The sequence below is a fragment of the Megascapheus bottae genome, chromosome 18, assembly GCF_031878675.1.
Source record: "Megascapheus bottae isolate mThoBot1 chromosome 18, mThoBot2.hap1, whole genome shotgun sequence".
Taxonomy (NCBI): Eukaryota; Metazoa; Chordata; class Mammalia; order Rodentia; family Geomyidae; genus Megascapheus; species Megascapheus bottae.
Window position 1 is genome coordinate 44,453,364 of NC_143526.1, and position 17,282 is coordinate 44,470,645.

At 47.7% G+C, this 17,282-nt stretch overlaps 1 pseudogene; it reads right to left on the bottom strand.

The window, feature by feature from the left end:
- Positions 1 to 17,282, bottom strand: part of LOC150050649 (serine/threonine-protein phosphatase 4 regulatory subunit 1-like) — a 55,453-nt pseudogene that overhangs the window by 22,878 nt on the left and 15,293 nt on the right.

Consider the following 17,282-nt stretch of genomic DNA (forward strand, 5'->3'; position numbering starts at 1 on the left):
TACATTAGAATAAACACTAAGCTAAAAATGCCAGAGTGGTTATATTAACATCACAACAGATACAATATATGCAAGACTGTCAGCAACATCTCCTAATGATAAAAGGATCAATAAATCACTAAGGCATACACATTAAGCATGCATCTTGGTACCTAACATGGAAAAAAAGGTAGGTTTAAAACTATTATTTCCTCTTCATGGAGCTGGAAAAATAAAAGCAAATTGAATTCCAGAAAGCAGAAGAAAGGAAAAAAATAAACAATAAAAATCTAAGTCACGGAAAATAAGCAACAATCTTAAAAAGTCAGTAAGGACAAATTTGGGACAAAAACACTAATAAAATGGATAAATTCCTACCAAGATCAAGAAGGAAAATAGAGAAAACATAGAGGGAAGGAGATAAAAGGGCTTACTGACTTTAAAAAGGATAAAGGAATGCTGTAAGCAAGTCTAACCTAATGCATCTGACAACTTACATAAAATTAATAAATTCCCTAAAATATCTAATTCAATGATACAGATGAAATATGAAAAATAAAGCCTTATATCTGAATTGAATCTGCTACCAAAAACCATATCACAAAGAAGACTCTTGAGCCAGAGGTTTCACTGGTGAATTCTAACAAATATTTCAGGGGGAAAAAAAATAAATCCAATCTAAAACAAAATCTTTCAGAAAATAGGAAAGGAGGAAATGCTTCCCAACTCATTTTTTGAAGCCAGGATAACCCTGATTCTAAACCCTGACAAAGATGTAATAGGAAAAGAAAATTGCTGCCACAGCCCTCTTGAATACAGATGTGAAAATCGTCAGCGAACGGTTGGCTAATAATGGAGAAGGGACACTTGGCAGGAGAATGTCAGGAGACTGTCAGCTGGAATCATCAAGAGGCACAAACACCAGAGGGGAAAGGTTGAGGGAACATTCCCTGCCCCAGTCTCAGGGAACGCCCCTTCTGCTTCCAAGGAAGAAACTCTCCAGAAGCTGGAGCTGGAGTCTGTGTCCTGCATCACTCACAAAATACCACCTAAATGGCTGGTCAGGAAATCTGCATTCTGCCATGACACGTTGAGAACATTGATATGATATCCTTGGCAGAAAAAAAAAATAGAATCCGAACCCAAACCCAAGAAAACAGCAGACAGGGCCAAATTAGTTGACACTCTACAAAGAGGGTGCTAGCAAATTCAGACTTTGAATGGCCCCACATTACTAGAAATCAAAGAGATCCAACAACAGAATGCAATAAGATTCTAACCTGAATCCTTGACCAATGACAACAGGTCAAAATGTTACTGTGGATAAGAGATGTCTGTATTGGTGGCTTTTTTATTTAATTATTCTCTTTTTACCATTAATGATGCTTGAACTCAGAGCTTCTTGCTCTTGCTCAGTTTTTTTGTTTTGCTCATAGCTGGTATTCTACTTTAACAACACCTCCAGTTCCTGCTTTTTGATGCTTAATTAGAGCAAGGAGTCTCATGGGTTTATCTTTTCCGGCTATCTCCGACCCTGGATTTTCAGAATCTTCACCTCTTGAGTAAGCAGGATCATAGATGTAAACATGTGACATCTGGCTGAATCAGTAGTAGATTTACTTATTCTGATCTTTGAGCTATATGGCTGCATACAAGGGAATTTTCTTATGTTTAGGATATGTACACTGAAGTATTTAGATGTAAAAGGGCATTATGTTTCCAATGTACTCACAAGTAGCTCAGACTGTGGGGTAAGGAGAGAAGAGGAGATAGAAGAAGAGGAAGAGTGGAAGATAAGAATAAAGGACATAGAACACCAAGTCCTGGAGAAGCTGTGTGAAGTATATATTACAATTCCTATAATGTCTCTGCAAGTTTGAAACTAATACAAAATGAACAGTTGTCTCCCATGCACACAAATTTAATTCCCTCTGCAACCTGGACAAGGTACTGGTGGCTCATGCATATAATCCTAGCCACTCAGGAGCTGAGATCTGAGGCTTGCAATAACAAAGCCAGACAAGGTAAGAGAGTCTTCAATTAACTACCAAAAAAAAGCCAAAAAAAGAAAGAAAGTTCAGGAACAGTGCACAGACCCTGAGTTCAAACCCCCAAACTGGCACCAAATAAATAAATAAAAAGCCCCTCCCCCAAACAAGAGTTAAAAGGGGTTAGGAAGGGAATTTGCACATGAACAGATAAGAGGAGAAAACTAATTGGGGTGAGGGGAAGGAAAATGGCCCCATAACACAAGTAAGCCTTATCTTCAGATTTAAAAGACATATTTCGGATTTGCTGCTGATAGAGTTATACAAAGTGCCAGCCATAGTAAATGAGGAGGAAAGGCTTCGGTATCCAGGGTAACAGGCAACTAAAGAGCTCCTGGCATGGAGGCCCGCCCTACCCCGTCTGCCCGCCACACCCACACGACCTTATTACCACCCAGTACAAAACAAGCCCAGAATCATTAGAAGTCAGCGCACGGATAGCAAGGAGTGGCATCCCGTGACCCTGGGAACGCGTGGATGGGGGCGGGTGGCACACAGTTGCCTGGAAGGAACTATTCTTTACAGTACATAGCCATCACATTCTTTTTAAATAAATGCAGAAATAAAAATGAGCTTAAAAATGGGAATGACGACAAAAAATGAGGAAGCCTTAATGTGAAAATGTGTTGAGAGAGAAAAATGGGCTTCTGACAATTAGTTATAATCTCAGAATGCTAATGGCCTCCCTGCAAGCAAGAGGAATTATAATTGGTCTCCAGTGGCCTGTTTATCCTGTCTAGATATAATTACAAGATCCAACTCTTGCAGTTTTTACCAATCCATTCAGCCAACAACTAACATTTACTCAGTACCGACTCGGGGCCTGGCACTGTGCTGGGTGCTAATGGTACAGATACCATGGCTGGGGTGAAGGAGCTCATCATCTTGAGGAAGGTAAACAAATAGCTTCTCCCTGAAGAGTGGAACCACTCACGTGGCTTGGACTACCCAGAAAGGCCTCACCAAGGACAGTGTGCATGTGTGTGGAAACCAGGATGGTACCTGTGCCATCAGGGAAGCATGTGAGAGCTGAAGCAGGCCCTACCATGCATGCACTGGTAGCTCGGAATGGAGACACAGCCATACATCTGTCCATGTGATAGTTTTCACACCTCTCGTGGCTGGGTTCTGAGGGGTGTATGGTGATGGGCATACAGAAGGAGCCATGCTCATGCCAGGGCGCTTCAGAGAAAGCCCTAAGCATCAGGGCACTGCCCAGCTCAATCTGCTACTTTCCTTGTCCAGCACATTGGGCCAATAGGTCTCAAATACCAAATCTCCCTCCAGACAAGATATTGGGGCTGCAGCGTGAGGGCCATGCATAGGCTCGGCAGAACTCCCACCCCCCCTTCCTCCCCCACCAGGCAAACACATGGCCTCTTCTTTGTCACCTTCACTTCCCAGATAGAAAGAGATCAGCTCTGTTGGTGCTCCAGCTTCCGGTGCCCAGGCCCCCATGGCCTCTGGCTCTGGCCCCATACTCTGCTCCTACTGGGGCTTCAGGTCCCACCAAAGCACATGTGAGGAGGAAGGTCTGTACCTAGCTGGGACTGGTTCAGGACCATCCCAGGCCCTGTGGCCACAGTAAAGCCAGCAGCTCACAGTGAATAAAAAAGAGCAATTCATGTGAATTAACGTTTTCCAAGTGATTGGTGGAGACAGCGTTTGGAATGCTTGTTACATTTTCCAGACATTTTCGCCATCACCACAACTACCACCAGCCACAGAAGCAAGGGAAAAAAAAAAAAAAAGATATTGCTGACAAGAGCAGAGTGTGGAAGCAAAACAACTGAAGGGTGCAAGGGTGCATGAGGGTGACTCTCACAGACCTCTTACACTTTGGGGACAGTGGATTTGGTTGTCAGCCGCAACCTTGGAAATTCACCTAAACAACTTCTAAATGAAAAAGATCTACTTGGCAAAGTTCGCTGCTCAACTGCCAAATGCCCCAACTAAATGTTATTATCCAGGTTCATTTTGCAAAATAAATTTAATTTCATGTAGAGAAACTTGAAATTCATAAAAGAACCCTGGAGAATTTGAATTTTAATAATCAATTATTCTTCACCCTGATTCATCTTATAAACATATGGAATATGCAAATAATTAAATTAGCTTAAAAAGCCAGACCTTTAACGCATAGTTGAAGAAAACTTTTACATAAATGAAGAATAATTGCCAAATGTTCTCATACTGTAATATAATTTTTTAGCTTCGTGGTGTGTAATGGTTTTGCACTTTGGAAAAGAAAATAGTTCTTTCTCCCACATTATTCTTTTCTAAACCAGAAAAAAAAACTGTTTTCTACCTTTTAATATGTTCCTAAGAGGTACGTGCGAATATTTCCTCAACCACTGGGTAGACTCAGAGCAGCACAAACAGAAAGGACTGAGCAGCATTCACACAGGTCAATGGAGAAGCAGCAGATAAAGACAAGATGGCCCCTTCCCCACGGCCTGAGATCAGAGGAGGTGGAAGGACAAGATGGGCCCAATGTCTGGAAAGGGCAGCTCAAGCTGGCACAGGCTCATGAGCTGCTATAACCCGGGTTCCAGGAATGAGGACTAAGGCACGCTCCCCATCCCTTAACCGTGAGTGTGGATCCATATACCCCCAAAGCACCACATCACCCCGAAGGGTAAATGGCTACTGATTACTGACAGCACTTCCTGTACTGTGCACAGAAGCACAAATGCTCTCACTAGGGGCCTTCCCCGAATGACTGTCAGCATTGTCACCTCTGCACTCAGGACAGATTGCATGCCTAATTTATAGAAGAGACCCATGGGCCTATTTAATTTTTAACAGTCCAAGTACCACATAAAGTGACTGCGCATGCCATGCTTTTCTGAGAAACAAGGTCCATGAGCCTGGCACCCCTGGAAGCCCAGCCTCCAGCCTGGCGGAGACCTAGCTTGACTGCCCACAGCCCTGGCTTCTTGAGTTTTGGCTGCTTCCACCCAGGTTCAGGGTGGTTGGTGTAGATACCCCTATCTTGCTTATGGGAACAGTGTTGGCCCAAAGTGAACCCTGGGGTAATTCAAGCCCACAAATGGGACAGGAGTCCCAACAGGCACTGGCAGGCCCTCATGGACAGACTTAGGGCTCATGGCTTCCACTCTGCATTCATTATCACGGTTTGGGGCCTGGGGCTACAACATAATCGAACACACGTTGTTCTTAGTATCATGTTGGAAAAGGAGGTCTTGTCCCAAAACAATCAAGAGCACTTCCTGCCTGCATTTTACAACCTAGAGGTGAAAAGATAAACGATGAATCACTTGATGAACAGATGTGCACCCTTGAGCACATTTCCCTGGATCTGTCTGGCTTTCTGTCCTTCCTAAGAGGTCCTCTTTCCTGGGGTCCTCTTTCCTGAGGTCCTCTTTCTGGGGTCCTCTTTCCTGAGGTCCTCTTTCCTGAGATCCTCTTTCCTGAGGTCCTCTTTCTGGGGACCTCTTTACTGAAGTCCTCTTTCTGGGGTCCTCTTTTCTGGGATCCTCTTTCCTGGGGTCCTCTTTCCTGGGGTCCTCTTTCCTGAGGTCCTCTTTCCTGGGGTCCTCTTTCTGGGGTCCTCTTTCTGGGGTCCTCTTTCCTGGGGTCCTCTTTCCTGAGGTCCTATTTCTGGGGTCCTCTTTCCTGGGGTCCTCTTTCCTGAGGTCCTCTTTCTGGGATCCTCTTTCTGGGGTCCTCTTTCCTGAGGTCCTCTTTCTGGGGCCCTGTTTCCTGAGGTCCTCTTTCCTGAGGTCCTCTTTCCTGAGATCCTCTTTCTGGGGTCCTCTTTCCTGAGGTCCTCTTTCTGGGGTCCTCTTTCCTGAGGTCCTCTTTCTGGGGTCCTCTTTCTGGGGTCCTCTTTCCTGAGGTCCCCTTTCCTGGGGTCCTTTTTCCTGGGATCCTCTTTCCTGCGGTCCTCTTTCCTGGGATCCTCTTTCCTGGGATCCTCTTTCCTGGGGTCCTCTTTCCTGGGATCCTCTTTCTTGAGATCCTGTTTCCTGAGATCCTCTTTCCTGAGATCCTCTTTCCTGAGGTCCTCTTTCTGGGGTCCTCTTTCCTGAGGTCCTCTTTCCTGGGATCCTCTTTCCTGAGGTCCTCTTTCCTGAGGTCCTCTTTCTGGGGTCCTCTTTCCTGGGGTCCTCTTTCCTGAGGTCCTCTTTCCTGAAGTCCTCTTTCCTGGGGTCCTCTTTCCTAAGGTCCCCTTTCCTGGGGTCCTCTTTCCTGGGGTCCTCTTTCCTGGGGTCCTCTTTCCTGAGGTCCTCTTTCCTGGGTTCCTCTTTCCTGGGATCCTCTTTCCAGGGTCCTCTTTCCTGAGATCCTCTTTCCTGGGGTCCTCTTTCCTGAGGTCCTCTTTCTGGGGTCCTCTTTCCTGAGGTCCTCTTTCTGGGGTCCTCTTTCCTGGGATCCTCTTTCCTGAGGTCCTCTTTCCTGAGGTCTTCTTCTTTCCTGGGGTCCTCTTTCCTGAGGTCCTCTTTCTGGGGTCCTCTTTCCTGAGGTCCTCCTTCTGGGGTCCTCTTTCCTGGGGTCCTCTTTCCTGAGGTCCTCTTACCTGGGATCCTCTTTCTGGGGTCCTCTTTCCTGAGGTCCTCTTTCTGGGGTCCTCTTTCCTGAGGTCCTCTTTCCTGAGATCCTCTTTCTGGGGTCCTCTTTCCTGAGGTCCTCTTTCTGGGGTCCTCTTTCCTGAGGTCCTGTTTCTGAGGTCCTCTTTCCTGGGTTCCTCTTTCCTGGGATCCTCTTTCCTGGGGTCCTCATTCCTAAGATCCTCTTTCCTGAGGTCCTCTTTCTGGGGTCCTCTTTCCTGAGGTCCTCTTTCTGAGGTTCTCTTTCCTGGGTTCCTCTTTCCTGGGATCCTCTTTCCTGGGGTCCTCATTCCTGAGATCCTCTTTCCTGAGTCCTCTTTCCTGAGATCCTCTTTCCTGAGATCCTCTTTCTGGGGTCCTCTTTCCTGAGGTCCTCTTTCTGGGGTCCTCTTTCCTGGGGTCCTCTTTCCTGAGGTCCTCTTACCTGGGATCCTCTTTCTGGGGTCCTCTTTCCTGAGGTCCTCTTTCTGGGGCCCTCTTTCCTGAGGTCCTCTTTCCTGAGGTCCTCTTTCCTGAGATCCTCTTTCTGGGGTCCTCTTTCCTGAGGTCCTCTTTCTGGGGTCCTCTTTCCTGAGGTCCTCTTTCTGGGGTCCTCTTTCTGGGGTCCTCTTTCCTGAGGTCCCCTTTCCTGGGGTCCTTTTTCCTGGGATCCTCTTTCCTGCGGTCCTCTTTCCTGGGATCCTCTTTCCTGGGATCCTCTTTCCTGGGGTCCTCTTTCCTGGGATCCTCTTTCTTGAGATCCTGTTTCCTGAGATCCTCTTTCCTGAGATCCTCTTTCCTGAGGTCCTCTTTCTGGGGTCCTCTTTCCTGAGGTCCTCTTTCCTGGGATCCTCTTTCCTGAGGTCCTCTTTCCTGAGGTCCTCTTTCTGGGGTCCTCTTTCCTGGGGTCCTCTTTCCTGAGGTCCTCTTTCCTGAAGTCCTCTTTCCTGGGGTCCTCTTTCCTAAGGTCCCCTTTCCTGGGGTCCTCTTTCCTGGGGTCCTCTTTCCTGGGGTCCTCTTTCCTGAGGTCCTCTTTCCTGGGTTCCTCTTTCCTGGGATCCTCTTTCCAGGGTCCTCTTTCCTGAGATCCTCTTTCCTGGGGTCCTCTTTCCTGAGGTCCTCTTTCTGGGGTCCTCTTTCCTGAGGTCCTCTTTCTGGGGTCCTCTTTCCTGGGATCCTCTTTCCTGAGGTCCTCTTTCCTGAGGTCTTCTTCTTTCCTGGGGTCCTCTTTCCTGAGGTCCTCTTTCTGGGGTCCTCTTTCCTGAGGTCCTCCTTCTGGGGTCCTCTTTCCTGGGGTCCTCTTTCCTGAGGTCCTCTTACCTGGGATCCTCTTTCTGGGGTCCTCTTTCCTGAGGTCCTCTTTCTGGGGTCCTCTTTCCTGAGGTCCTCTTTCCTGGGGTCCACTTTCCTGAGGTCCTCTTTCCTGGGGTCCTCTTTCCTGGGGTCCTCTTTCCTGAGGTCCTCTTTCTGGGGTCCTCTTTCTTGAGGTCCTCTTTCTGGGGTCCTCTTTCCTGAGGTCCTCTTTCTGGGGTCCTCTTTCCTGAGGTCCTCTTTCCTGAGATCCTCTTTCCTGAGGTCCTCTTTCCTGGGATCCTCATTCCTGAGATCCTCTTTCTTGAGATCCTCTTTCCTGAGGTCCTCTTTCCTGGGATCCTCTTTCCTGGGATCCTCTTTTCTGAGATCCTCTTTCCTGGGATCCTCTTTCCTGAGGTCCTCTTTCTGGGGTCCTCTTTCCTGGGTCCTCTTTCCTGAGGTCCTCTTTCCTGAGGTCCTCTTTCCTGGGATCCTCTTTCCTGAGGTCCTCTTTCCTGGGGTCCTCTTTCCTGAGATCCTCTTTCCTGAGATCCTCTTTCCTGAAGTCCTCTTTCCTGGGGTCCTCTTTCCTAAGGTCCGCTTTCCTGGGGTCCTCTTTCCTGGGGTCCTCTTTCCTGGGTCCTCTTTCCTGAGGTCCTCTTTCCTGGGGTCCTCTTTCCTGGGGTCCTCTTTCCTGAGGTCCTCTTTCCTGGGTTCCTCTTTCCTGGGATCCTCTTTCCAGGGTCCTCTTTCCTGAGATCCTCTTTCCTGGGGTCCTCTTTCCTGAGGTCCTCTTTCTGGGGTCCTCTTTCCTGAGGTCCTCTTTCTGGGGTCCTCTTTCCTGGGGTCCTCTTTCCTGAGGTCCTCTTTCCTGGGATCTTCTTTCTGGGGTCCTCTTTCCTGGGATCCTCTTTCCTGAGATCTTCTTTCCTGGGGTCCTCTTTCCTGGGATACTCTTTCCTGGGGTCCTCTTTCCTGAGGTCCTCATTCCTGAGGTCCTCTTTCCTGGGATCCTCTTTCCTGAGATCCTCTTTCCTGAGATCCTCTTTCCTGAGGTCCTCTTTCCTGGGATCCTCTTTCCTGAGGTCCTCTTTCTTGGGATCCTCTTTCCTGAGGTCCTCTTTCCTGGGATCCTCTTTCCTGAGGTCCTCTTTCCTGGGATCCTCTTTCCTGAGGTCCTCTTTCCTGAGGTCCTCTTTCCTGAGGTCCTCTTTCCTGGGGTCCTCTTTCCTGGGGTCCTCTTTACTGAAGTCCTCTTTCTGGGGTCCTCTTTTCTGGGGTCCTCTTTCCTAGGTCCTCTTCCCTGGGATCCTCTTTCCTGGGATCCTCTTTCCTGAGGTCCTCTTTCTTGGGGTCTTCTCTCCTGGGGTCCTCTTTCCTGGGGTCCTCTTTCCTGAGGTCTTCTCTCCTGCGGTCCTCCTTACTGAGTCCTCATCGCAGCTGATGCTTCTACCATTCTTCCCCTTCAGCTCAATACCCCTCCTCTCCCACCTGCACTTTGGCAGCTTCATGAACTACATTTAGTGCCCTGCATTGCTTCTCAGCTATCATTCCAGATTTTGCATATACAGATTCACAAATTATGTATATATATATGTTTGTGTATATATGTACATATACATACACATACACATTCCCACACACACACACCCTTATACTTCATGATTGCCGTTCATCTCCGCCTCCGCAGAAGGGGACTCGGTGGACAGGAACCAGGCTTGCCTTGCCCCCTCTCCGCATACCCTCTCAATACCTGCATGGGACACGCCACTTTTCATCTTCTGGGATCTGTTGAACAGACGAAGATGTGGTCCTTCCCTGCTCCTCGTGGGCGTGCACTGAAGCACCGTGTCACATCCTGTTACCCAGCAAGGCCAACTTTCACCATGCCTCACACATGAACTCTGCGTTGTGCAATGGGATGCCACAGGAAGGGGCCAGGAACCCCAAGAGCCCTGCCTGGCAGGATCTGGTCCTCAGTGCACCAGGCGGGAGCCACGCTTGGCCTCTGCTATGGGCAATGGAGTGAGTCAGTGCTGCAACTCAGCTGGATCCAAAGGAGCTGGAGAGATATTTTTAGGGAAGGGAATGTATATAAAATCCTGGCAGGCATAATGTGTTATTACATTGATTAATATGTATCTATGATATACAAACCCTTAGCCTAATTTTGATTATGTTCTAAAAATTAAGAGCCTGGGATTGTATATAGATTCCCTTCTTGAATACCTGTTTGTTCAACACATCATTCGAAATATGATGTAAAAATCAATGTGAATAAAATCTTTAATAAAACAAAGTTTAAAAAAAATCCTGGCAGGCAACAAAAGTAATAGCACTATGTAGCTCATCCCTGGGATGGGACAACAGAAATGGGTCCAGAGGTCAGCAGACAGACAGCGATGGTCAGTCGGCAGCAGGGTGTCAAGAGGCACAGAAGGTGTGGCAACGGCCATAGAGCACCATGAGTGATAGCTAGGCTTCTAACCTGGATGGAGGAAAACAATATGTCAGAAATGCTGTCAGCAGCATTCTGTGTGAGTTGCAGGCAATGGGAGGTGGGGAGGCCAGCGGGCAGTAATTACAACCGGGGCGGGAGGGACAAGGCCCTCTCTGTCTCTGTAGAGGGAGGTGATCGTCTGGCAATATTACCTAGCGTGGTGACAGGTCTGGGTCCAGCCTGAAGAAGTAAATGTCTACAGTGATAGGAGGTGTCAAACTCTTGCTGAAGATCTGCCCAGTGTGAGGAGCAGAGTTGTGGGGAGACGAACCCAAGCTGCCATGCTGCTTGACTGTTTCCCACGGGAGGGGGTCACAGCGCACCCAGCTGTAGCACATAACACAGAGGGTAAGCAGGGTATGGGACAGGTCACACAGTCCAGCCACACATTCAAAGACTGGACTTCCAAGGGCAGTGGGTTGCATGGGGGCTCCCAACAAGATCCCAGGAATCTGTGAAAATGAGCGCTGGATCAGACGCGGACTGACTGACCCATAGGCCCATGTGTCAACACAGCCTGCGGTCCTGTGGAAGGTGGCAGAACCCCCAGCCTGTGGTTCTAGGGAAGACGGCAGAACCTCTGCTGGATAGGAAGAAATAGAAGGAAGTGAGGTCATTGGGAACATGCCTTTCAAGGGACCTAGTGATCACAGATGGCTTTCTGGCCACCAGTTATGCTCTGCCACATACTCTCTGCCATCATGCTGTACTTACCTCAGCCCCCAAGCAAGAAAGCCAACCAACTACGGACCAAAAGCATGAGTCAAACACACCACCTTTCCCCCTTAAAAACCAGTTTTTCCCCTCGGGTATTTTGACACAGAGACAGAAGGTGACTAACACAGTAGGGTTCTTTGGAAAAGGGACTTTACAGGTGTGATTGAGGATGGTGAGGGTACAGGAGGAACTGGGTGAGCCTGCATGCCATCAAAAATGTCCTAATAAGAGAAAGTAGGTAAAAGCTTCAAGGGTAAAGTGATCTGGCCATAGCCTAGAAGCCAGGAGAGATGAGGAAGGAGCCTTCTAGGCCAAATCCAATCCTGACGCCACTGCCTCAGAACTGAGAGACAACACCTGTCAGTTTTTTTTAGCCTCACGGTTTGCATTATTTGGTTATTACCCCAAGAAACTCACCCAGAAAGGAAAGAATAGAAAAAGGGCCCTACAGGTCCAGACAGCAGCCTGTGTTTGAAGGGACAGTGTGATCAGCTTTGGGGGTGCATGACAAGTCCCAGATGGCAGGAATAAGGAGCTGGGGCAGAAGAGAAAAAAGTGTCAGGGTGGCAGAGGAGGGGAATAAGGGCTGAGAAGGAGAATGAGGTGGGCTGGTATCAGGTTGGAAGGTTCTCAAGGCCCCTGCAGGAGCCATCAAGGACTGAAAATCAGAAGAGTGAGAGTGTCATACTGTCTCAGTGAGGACCTAAGCTGGTCCCAAGGCCAAGCACATGCAAGGATCTCCTGGTGTCAGCAGACATTAAAGTGAGCAGATAAGGTGCCAACGAGAGCCGATGACAATCACCCTGGATAACCACAGGAACCAAGGTGAGCCCTGACTACCCAGGCAACCACCAGCTTGGAGACTCAGATGGCTCAAGCACCGAGTGGATGCCAGTGTGAGGGGTGAAATCCCCCAAGCTGGGACAGGATCTTATTTAGCATCCCTTCCACCAGTGGGTAGGCTGTGACATCCTACACACAAAGATGGTAGTTTCTACCCCAGGGGAGAGAAGCCAAGCACTTGTAATCACAGCTATAACCATAAATCAAAAACAAAAAGGTGCCAGGAAAAACTGCAAGCTGGGCAGTGGTGAGTACGAGTGGGAGTGTTTGGGTGTTTATTACATCGTCCTCTCTCCTGTGAGTAAGCAAGCATTGTAAGATATTGCTAAATTTGAAACTTCGTGAAAACAAAAGCATGGAATTTACAAGAAACCAATGCAGTGAGGTCCTTAGTCACTGCCCCAGTTCCTCCACGGAGCTCAGCCCTGGGGAACGTAGGACATGGCAAACTCTGGGTGAAGCAGAGCCACAAGGGAGAGCTGGAAGTGTGGGCCCAGGGGGGAAAAGAAGCCCATGTGAAGAAGACAGGGCCGGAGAGCAAATGGAGAGTCTCGATACAGGGCAGACACTGAGCACAGGAGCTCAGGACCACTGAGGAAATGAGCAAGAGGGTGAAATCTCATGTCCACAGCTACTCCAGGCTCATCTCCTTCAGCAACACACCTCCAGGTATCAGCCTCAGGCCAGGCCACAACGGTGAAGAAAGGAAGACTGGCTCCTGCAGTCGGGATTAGAATGGAGGATGGGCACAATGAGCCTCCATGCTCTCCAGACAGACATAGGGTAAGGCTCAGGAACCCAGGCCCGCTTCTAGACACAAGCCACTCCCTGCAGGTCAATCTCCTGACTTTGAAGACAAGAATGAATGAATGAGTGGCCTCCCTATTTCCCAGGCTGGTAGGCAGAGTGATGTCTCCACCAGGCCTGGCGCACGGAACCCCCTGCCCAGCAATAGTTCAAGGAAGAGCATTTGTGAGTGGCAGCAGCAGCTATAAAAATTCAGTATCACCTCCATCGCAGAGGACACGTACCCAAATTGTGTGCCACCCAGTGCTCATGAAGTCTCTTGCCAGTCCACTGATACCCAGCAAGACATGCCAGCCGACCTCCCACCCGCCCTGGTCTTCTCCTCCACTGAAGTAACATCCTCATGCTTCAAGACTTCTGTACAGCTGGTTGTGTGCTGTGCACGTCCGTGAGGGTTAGCAGGAGGTGCTGATGCCAGGGTGGAAGGGGCATTGGAAGAGCAGGCAGGCCCCAGTGAGCGGAGCCCAGCAGGGCCCAGGGTGAACATGGTGGGACAGGATGGCCATGGGGCAGGAGGCTCAGTAGGATGGACTTTCTCTGGATGTCGTGGTGGAGGGACTGAGAAGAGGGGCCACTCAGGGTTTGTGTTTCAGATAGACACAGGAGCTGTGGCCTGGGTGGAACTGCACATAGGAGGGAGAAGGGAAGAAGGGCGGATGGCTCCCAGGTTGCAGCTGGAGGAAATTGAATAAAGCCCATGGTGGTTCCATTCACTGCGATAGGGATGAAGATTGAAGGCCTCTATTTCCTCTGCGATGTAAAAGGCAAGGTCACCTGCTTGGTGTGAGGCAGGGCGAGGTGAGGGGGCCTGATGGAAGTGGCAAAGGTCTGTGAGAGCTGCCGAGGATAATGGGAAAAGCAGCTGATGAGGGACAAGGAGAAGGATTGCAAAGCAGAGCCGCACGTTCAGCCGCGATTGGAACCCATAAATTTGTGATGGCACCAATCAATGCGTGAGGGGGGCTCTCCCCCTCCCGAGAGGAGTGGGGGCTGGGCTGGGCCAGGGAGGCACTGGCGAACACATGCAGGGCAGGGATGGCACTGCACAGGCACAATGAGAGGGAGCAGTAGAGGCAGCTGAGAGTGTCAATGGAGCCTGTAGTGGGCTGAGAAACCAAAGGCCTCTGGGGCAAGGCCAGAGCAGAGGGGACGAGCAGGAAAGAAAGCAGTGGTCAGGACGAAGGCCCAGCTGCAGGGGCTCAGAAGCCAAGCAATTCCAGAGACAGCAGGTGGCAGGGAGCCTACAAGGGTCATCACTGGGGTAGGTGGTTACAGATCCCCACAGAGGCCACTGGGGCCCATGTGCAGAGTAAGCTGCAGACACTCCTCCTCAGTAGACAGCCCAGGGCCTGGGAGCAAGATGACTCCACTTCCTGTCTCTACCACCCCAGATCAAAATAAACAGCAACAAGAGATGGCACAAATAAAGAAAACGTCAAAGCCCTGGACCCAGTATGATCTCATTTCCAAGAATGTATCAAAGGAGAGAGAATGAACTGAATGATGAAAGGATGTCCTTTGCAGCACTCATTGGATCTAAGCACAAAAGAGAGCTGAGAAACCCTAAGAACTCAACAACAAAACTGAAGTCCTGAAGGATTATGAAGAAACGAGGAATGCACCTGGGGCCCGCAGAGGAGATTCAGAGGGTGGGGGGTGTCCTGCTCATTCCCAGCCCAAGCACAGAGCTCTGGGCTCTGCTCCCTAATGGGCGCTCGGGAACTGTCAAAATAAATGAACGAATGGAAGAAATGACATCGCATTATGATTAGACCCACACGGGAAAAAAATGCAAGCATCCAGAGAAGAAAATGCAAAAATAATCAGAACGCCCATGTTAGGAGAGGAGAAACTGGATGACTTTTTCCTTATTTGAAAACTCCATTGAGTCCTGTCAGACTGTTTAACAGTTACAAATGAGTGTCTGCTCTTCCAAACACACGGCATCAGAGAAACGCACAGCCTGAAAATTTAGCATTTCTTGAAAATAATGATAATGAAAACATGGCCAGTCATTAAAAATTAACACACTGGCACAAACAGAAATGATGTAAGACTATTCGGCACAACAATTTTAAAGTGGCAAAAGATTAGAAAGGACCACAAATCCAGTACATTATGCTCCATTCCCCACTGGGGTGGGATACTGTGGGGAGAGGGAGAGGGAGAACAGGGAGGAGCGGAGGAGGGCAGGAAGAAGCAGAGCTGGGCAGAGAGGAGCAGCAGCAGAGGTGCTTGCTGAGGCATAGAACACAGGAACACGATGAAATGGAGGAGGAGTCAAAACCTAAAAGATATTCAAAGATATGTTAGCTAGAAGGGAGGGAAAGAACAGACTGGAGGGGCCGGAGGGGGGACAAAATGTAGTCTACCAGGAATACACACTAATAAGCATTTTAACTTTGGAATTCAGTGTATATTTTAAACCAAAAAATGTGAAAAAACTAAAGCTATTCTTAAAAATAAACAAATATAGCTGGGCACTGGTGGCCTACACTTATAAGTCTAGCTACTCAGGGGGCTGAAATCTGAAGATCACAGTTTGAAGCCAGCCAAGGCAGAAAAGTCTGTGACACTCTTGTCTACATTTAACTACCAAAACACCAAAAGTGGCATTGTGACTCACAGTGGTAGAGCACTAGCTTTGGGGGGAAAAAGACTCAGAATGGGTCAAAAGACAAAACTCCATCAATATTTGCATTCTGTTATGGGTTATTCTTAAATTGATTAAAGTTTCTACTAATTATGATATATATATATGTCTTTTAATATATTACATGTATGTCACAGCTACTAGATAAATATTAATCTCTGATCTTACATAAAAGAATTCAGACACATATATTTGCACAAAATAACATACTCTTAAAATATAAAGAACATTATAAAGGCTGTCAAATTAACTTATATAGAAAACACCCCTACTGCAAACAAAAACAAAAACAAAAAAAGCAGCACAGGGTCTTTTCTTCCTCTACCACCCCACAAAACAAAAAATAAATAAATAGTATCACAGACAGTTATAGCATCATTTTCACACAATATTATTATACATATAATAATTAACTAGTACATTAATTAACATGGTATATAGGTAAATGAACCCCCAATCTCAAGTTATTTTTGTGGTATCCTGATGGAAATTCCATGTCTGTATAACTTAGAAATCTGAGTATAAGTTTTGTAAAGAGATCAGTGATAAAAATAATTATAAGGCGAGGTGGCTCACACCTATATCCTAGCTACTCAGGAGGCTGAGATCTGAGGATTGCGGTTCAAGGCCAGCCTGGGCACTAAAGTCTGGGAGACTCTTATCTCTAATTAACCACTAGAAAAGGGGAAGTGACACTGTGGCTCAAGGGGTAGGCCTTGAGCTGAAGAGCTCAGGGACAGAGCCCATGCCCAGAGTTCAAGCCCCACAACCCATAAAAAAATAAAAAATAAAAATAAAAAAGCAAATTAAAGGTAAGAAAATAATAAGTCTAGAGAAAGACATAGCTTAGGGATTTGCCTCATTAATTTCATACTCATTGTTGCACTGACTCTGCTGGCACACAATGAATAATATTATTCAGTCAAACTTAATTAAGAAAGAAAGAAAGAGAAAAAAAGAAAGAAAGAAGCCCCCAAATGTGTGGGTTGGGTGAAGCATACCAGTAGCTACTCCAGAGGTTCAGGCAAGAGGATCATTCGAGCTCAAGAGTTCAAGGCTGGTTTGGGCAACAGCCCAGGATGTCACCTCAAAAAACAAAAAGAGGTAGGCATGGTGTTCCCTCAGGAGGGAGGTAAAGGTAGAAGGACCAGAACTTCAGGACCAGCACAGACAACTCAGCAAGAGCAATAGTCTGTCCCAAAACAACACAAAAAGGGCTGGGGGTGGAAAATTTGCCTCACTTATGCAAAGACCTAGGTTTAATCCCCAAATCTCACCCCTACACACACACACACACACACACACACACAAACGCACACACGAACATAATGTACAAAGTTGGAAGCCACAAAAGAAGAGCTAATGTAAGAAATTTTAAGTGTGGCAGTGTCTCAGTGGACGTGGGCTTCTGGAAACCAGGATTGCAAGCAGGCTTAGACTCCACCGGTAATCCTATTACACGATGGCAATGCTGCAGAGGTCGTGTTTTGAATAAACACATGTTAATATCGTTAAGAAGCAGGATTTGTATTGTATAAGATGACAAAAATACAAATATAAAATTAAGAAAATAAAAGCCCTGCACTCTAAACTACAGTATTAGGAAGTGGCACTGTGGCTCAAGTGGTAGAGCGGTAGCTCTGAGCTGAAGAGCTCAGGGACAGAGCCCAGGCCCAGAGTTCAAGGCCCACAATCAACAATGAAAAAAAGAAAAAGAAAGTAAAATTATAGTATGAATTCTCAGTAGGAGTTTAGGAAGGATTTTGTCTAGAAAGAGAGAACTCTATCACTAGAAGCCAAGGTGGATGGTATGGCTATGAGCCTGTGGCCATGTGGCTTCTCAATCCATCCCCTGGACTAGGGAGGAGCGGCCAGCTCTAGTGGAGATG